The following is a 6,533-nucleotide window of genomic DNA, read 5'->3' as shown; positions in this document are numbered from 1 at the left end:
CTGTATTCTTCATTCTCACCTGGAACACTGCATCCTGTTCTGGACACCACAATTTAAGGAGGATATTGACAAGCTGTCCAGAGCAGCAGGGCAAGCAAAATGGTAAAAGCTCAGGATTCCATGTTCTATGAGGAGAGGCTTAGGGAGCTAGGGATGTTTAGTGTGAAGTTAAGGGGTGACATGATAGCTGTGCTTAAATATTTGAACAATGTCATGTTGAAGATGGAACAAGTTTGTTTTCTGCTGCAACAAAGACTAGGACAAAGAGTAATGGATTCAAAGTGTAGAAAAAGAGATTCTACCTAAATATCAGGAAGAACTTCCTGATGGTAAGGGTTGATCAACAGTGGAATATGCTGCCTCTAAGTGTGGTGGTCTCCTGCTTTGGAGGTTTTTAAACAGAGGCTGGAAGATCATCTGTCAGGAGTGCTTTGATTGTGTGTTCCTGCATGGCAGGGAGTTGGACTTGATGGCCCTTGTGGTCTCTACCCACTCTATGATTCTTTCCATTTTACACTGAGGCAGACTCACATATGTGAGTTTGTTACTACCATGTGTATGTAGCTTAAGCCTAAATTGTTATATGAGACACATCTCAACACTAGGAGGGAGAAAATCTGCTTCACTTTATTAGAACACACAGGAAAGGATATCATCATCTAAAAACCTAAGGCCGAGATATACTATGCTCCCCGTGTTTCCTCATCATCACTGTGCAGGGAGGGAGCTTATTTGTGGAGAAGACACAGAGGATAGCATTGGAGGACAGGACACCTCCACGTCACTCACTAGCATGTGGGAGCCCTTGTGGGATCCTTTCTCCAATGTTATAGAACAGGTTGTGATGGACTGTGTAGGTAAATAAGCTTTAAAAGTGCAGCTAGGAACAAAGTGCAGTCCAAAACAAAAAGAAAAATCTTCATAAGAGAAGGACAGCACCCTAATTGGGTAAGCTGACCTGCACTCTAATTGGTGGAGCAACCAAGTACAAAGGAGAGGGAGGAGTTATCTTTCTGAGACGAAAGGAAATGATAGAGATTTGATTTGGATTCCTGTGAGTGAACATCAAGTCCCTTGGCCGTGTGTGGGGAAAATCTACTCTGAGGGAATTTTAGTCAGAGTTTATCATATTGATCTGAAATATGTGTCCGCATATGCTGTGAGCAGACATACACATATAATGGAACTGGAAGTTTATTTTGGTCAAGTTGAGGTGGAATAATAAAGAGAGACTTTTCAAAGTGGCCATAAATAAAGGTGAGGGAAATATATCTTTTGGGACATAAAAAAATAATCCGTAAACCAGTTTGAAAGGGAATTATACTCAAATGAGAATTCCCTATCTGGTGTATTAGTGTTCTACTGAAGTTATCTCATGAGGTAGATCTCTGTAAAGTGGAAGTCTGAAAGAGGATAGGTTGTGTGTACTAAAAGAAAGGATAACAGTTTACAAAAATCAATAACTTTGTGAAACACCTCAGAAATTCAAGAAAAGTTTCCACAATCATAGGAAAAGTACATCACTTATAACACTGAAGAAACTGAGAGACCACAAAGGTTTTCAAAATCTCTAAGCTTGTAACAGAAACTACAGATTGTACACAGTTTACTCCAGATTTCCATCTATTGAAATATCTCCTAATTCCATCTTTGTGTTCAATAAATCTTTGTTTTTATATGTTGAACTTGCCTCAGTTCACTAGTGCCTTAAAAGGGGGGTGTTTTAAATAAAAAGGCTCTCTTCACTTTTCAGGAATTTCTTGGGCTGAACAGATTAGCCACTGAAATACCTGCTATAGTGTGGGACAATCTTGGAACTTAAGCCACAAACTCTCACACACTACCTGAAAGGCTGCTTAGTATCAACAAAGGTGAGAGAACCTGCATCCACAGACAGAGAAGGGTGTTGGGATGCCACATATGTATATGCGCCCTGTTACCCAGTTGATCCAGAGTTTCAGGAATGGTTGTCACCAGTGTGCTCATGACACCCAGCTATATTTGTTGATGCACTATCAACTGGATACTGCCCTGGATACATTGGCCAGTTGTTTGGGAGCAGTGAAATTATTAAAACAGAATTGGCTGGAATTAAATTAATTGAAATGGAGGCCTTTGGTTTGGCTAGGAAGACTTAGGTATGAGATGTTAGCTCCTAATTTTAGGGGGAGTGCAATTAACACTTCCACCGACTTTCCATGGAGGCACAGGTCACATATATAACCAAACTGATACTTTTCCATCATTGCCAGATAAGCACTTTACCTGTGTCACTCTGACTGAGCCACAGTGATCCATGAAATGATCATCACCAGACTAGACTCCTGTAACTCAATTTATACATGGCTACCCTTGAGACTGCTCCAGTAACTCTAGCTGGTTCAGAATGCAGCTGCACAGCTCCTTAGGGGGACACCACTGAGAGTACAAAGTCAACTGGTGCTCTGCCAGCTTCTTGGGCTTCAGGTAGAGTACCAGATCAAGTTCAAGGTTTTGTTATGAACCTTAAAAGCCATAAAAGATCGGGGACTTTTGTATCTGAGATGGCCCCTCCCAATACGTCTCCCAAACAGTGTTACACTCAACAAACAAGTTGCTGGTGGTCCCTGGCCTGAAAAATGTCCAGCTGTCCTCGACCAGAGCCTTTTTTTTTTAACTCTGACCCCAGCCTGGTGGAACATTCTTTCAAATGAAACCCAGGCCTGTAGGATTCATGCCAATTTTGCAGGGCCTGTAAAACCAAGTTGTTCTACCAGACCTATGGTTGAAAGCAACAAAGGTATTCGATCTTGGCTGGCCTCCTCCTCTCCCCCAGCTGGATTTCATTATTGTTGGCTGATTACGTATGGCAAGATTCCCATGACTTCAAAGAGAATGGGGGGGGGGGTCTTTGTTTCGAGGCATGTTCTGCATTATTACCCACCACCCAGTTTGAAACAGGGCTGGCATTACCCATCAACTGGCTTTTTACTTGCATCCAGGAAAGGACAATGTTTTGCAGGTTCTCTATCGCACATACAGGCTTTAATTTTTAATATAATCTTTAATTTTTACCTTTAATCTTATCAATAGATCTATATATTTATCTATCAATCTATTTATAGATTTATTGATAGGCTGGTATATCAACATCAAAAAAGGCCAAGAAAAAGGCAGGAAGTCTTGAGTATGGTTTCTGTACACTTTGCCTGAACACCGATTGTCTTTTATGGTGGGAAAAGAGGAGGGAGTACTGGCAGTGTGCAAACTGAAAAACCACAAAATGACATGAACTGCCATTTGCTAAGCAACTCATGTTCACAGTAGTCCATCTCCTGATGTGCTGTAAACCCAAACGTCAAGACCAACAGGCTTTTTCCAGTGTTGTCTGGAATCACTGACTGCTTGCATATAAAACTACAAGGCTGGAGACATCCCAGTTTGTTGATCAAATGGAGGAGCAAATTGGGTGCTTGCAATTATCAGGAAAATGGCACAGAGAGAAGGGTGAAGTCCCTTCTCCCTCATGCTATGGTCCTGATCGGAATCAGGGGCCTGAGAAAACATGTCCCGTCTCCACTCCTGACTTTTGTAGGTGTCGAAGTCAGATTGAGAATACTCCAACACTCCGTGTTACAAATTGCAATGTTTAATTTGGGCCAGAAATCAGAGACCAGAAACAACTCCCCATTTGGAAGGAGGAAGAACTCAGGGTGAGTGTTTTGGGATAAAGTCCAGCCAGGGAGAGGCTTTAAATCATGCCCTCCTTTTTGTATGACAGTAGCTTGAGCTGAGATGGGACCTGCTGCCACACTTCCTGCTTCTAAAATCCATCACCAGTCATGCCCTGTTATGCAACAGCATGTCCAAATGAAAAGTACGTGGATAGAATTAGAAAATGTAATATTTTAATAGTAAAAAGCATTCAAAGCAATCATATGAAAAACTGATACAAAATTGTCTCATCTGTCCAAAGCTCCTTCATAATGACTCATTAAAAAGCATAAAATCTTAGGCAGCTAGAGCTTAATGGTTCAGGATATACACTTAGTAACAGTCATTCATACTTGGCATTTTTACTTGCATTTCAGTAGATTTCCCCAGTATAAAACACAGGTATCAAATGCAGCCACTTAAAAAACTATATTTGGTCAAGATGTTACAGCATTTTGGAATTACAAAGTTAGTTCCACTTGATTTTCTCAGGATACTAAAGGCCTTTGTTTCAAGAGCTGTATTAAGACTGGGATTTTTATGTTACATTTAATCAATATGGTTGGGGTTGGAGGACAAGAGTTTCTCATGAGCTGTGTGATGGTCTGGTGGCCCAAAAGCAGCAGTCTTGTCAGAATATAAACAAGGAAGCAGAAGACAGAAGATAGCGATAATATCCTTTCCACTTCCAACTGTGTTCACAAATGCACAGTATTTGCTACATGATATTTTGTATGGCTATGAGTCATAACAGCTTTCTTTATAACAGGAAAGTCACATTACTTTTGTGGTAGGGAGCTTGACCTGCCACCCAAAGATATACTATCAGTGCAATTCTAAGAACACTTTCCTGGGACTGAGACCTCTTGAACAGGATGAAAGATGGCCCTATCAAGAGGTGGCACTGTGTAGTTAATGTAAGGGCTCTGTATTACCTTGGGGCATTTGGATTTTGGGAAATCTATGATCACCTTAAAAAGACATCTACAGAAAATATGAAGGTAAAATATGACAAGATGCTTCAGTGCCTTTGAAGGAGGCTGCCAGTTCCCTCAAGATTAAGTATGCTTATTTGCATATGAATATGCCTTTCACTGTGTTAAACTTTTGAGTTATCTAGGCCGCTGTTGTCTACTTCAATTTTAGCAGCATTTTAGTATCTCAGGTCAAACAGGGTCTTTTCCAACAACTGCCGTCTGAAATTCTTTAACTGAAGGTGCCAAGTACTGAACATGGGATTTGAGGCATGCCAAGTGGGAGCTCTATGACTAATGGCTCTTACGTTATTTGTGCACATTGCAGAATCCAGTATATCATGGACCAGGTCTTTGTTTACATTTTGGTTTTAAACCACCAACAGACTTATTTTTAAAGGAGATCTTATTTCATGCCTCCTTTGTTGCTTAGATCTTTATAAAAGTAAGATATACTCCAGGACCACAAAACCCCTATTTTAAAGCATTACGTTGTGGCAGGGATGGGAGCATTAATCCAAACAGCAACGCTAGGCATTGAAAGGAACACAGTCTGTTCCCCTCACCCCCGGTTTTGCTCTCTCCTCTTGCCAGTAATGTATAATAGAACATAGTGAATGATGTGGTGTCATCATGCTCTGCATTTCCCCGCATATGTCAGGCAATTATTCAGAGAAAGGGTGGATGGGAAATGACATCATAACGTACATTGTGTTACAGGAAAAAGACAGGAAGTTATCCAGTGAGGTGGCAGCTCCATCTGTCTTGCACTATTTAATTTCATCCTTTAAAATTTCCATGTAAAATTTACATTTACCTGATGTTCTCAAATCCAGAATTGATTTATGTGAAGGTTTGCAATGTTTGGAGAACTACAATCAAAGCAGTTGATATCCCCTAAAAAGCTGGCTGAACAAGGGTACAGAATAACAGAAAAATTATTCTAATTAAAAATAACAAGAATACTGCAGCACTTTACAAGAGCCAAGTGCCAGAAAGAACACACCAGTCTGTCTGTGGGTGCCCATTTGATGCAGGCTATAGAATAATTACTTTTTATCACATTAAAGACATTCCTTTTTTATGCCCTCCTATTTATATGGTTCTCCAGTTCTTGTTAGTGTTTTTCTGTAGTTATGAACTGCTTCTCTCGTGTGATATACAGTAAAAACAATAAGAATACAGACTCCTCCTGATGGTTCATAAACTCCCCTGGCAGCAGCTGCCCTCCATCATTGTCTTTGTCTTGTTAATAGATTAAAAGGTGCTCTCACCTACTCTTTCTGACAAACTTTCCGAGGGGCTGTTCTGCCTTCTCTTTTCTCTCCCCAGGTCAAGATTGCAGTCTTGTAGTGGCAACGAGGCATGGGAATGGCCACCAGGGGTTGGACGCTGGCTATTCTGTCTTCTTTCTCCTTCTCTCAGGGCAAACTGGTTCTCAAATAGAATGTAGCTGTTGGAGCAGAAGGAGGCAGCGCACATGACACAAATTACAATGTTATTGTATGCTATGCTGAAGGTACGCATTATGCCACGTGGAGAAAGCAGTCACGGTCTTTTAACAATACTTTGAACAGCCGCACGGTCAAAAGAAACAACATTAATAAATCGGAGAGTATCCGGGACAGTGTCTTCAAGAAAAAAACAATAGGTCCATGTACTTGTTATTTTTGCTTTTGTCCTATGTTGCCTGGTTGGCTTAACACAGAGACTGGTGTGTCTCCAGCCATCCATGGCCTTCACAGAATGGGACTTTCCTGCTTCTCTCTCTTGCTACACCCCACTCTGGAAGGGCCCACAGACCCTCCAGTAAAAGCACAGGGGCCAAGTGAAAGCCTGAAGTGAGAGGGGGAATTGCCACCCCTC

The sequence above is a fragment of the Sphaerodactylus townsendi genome, linkage group LG03, assembly GCF_021028975.2.
Source record: "Sphaerodactylus townsendi isolate TG3544 linkage group LG03, MPM_Stown_v2.3, whole genome shotgun sequence".
NCBI classification, from domain to species: Eukaryota; Metazoa; Chordata; class Lepidosauria; order Squamata; family Sphaerodactylidae; genus Sphaerodactylus; species Sphaerodactylus townsendi.
This window is presented reverse-complemented; position numbering follows the sequence as displayed.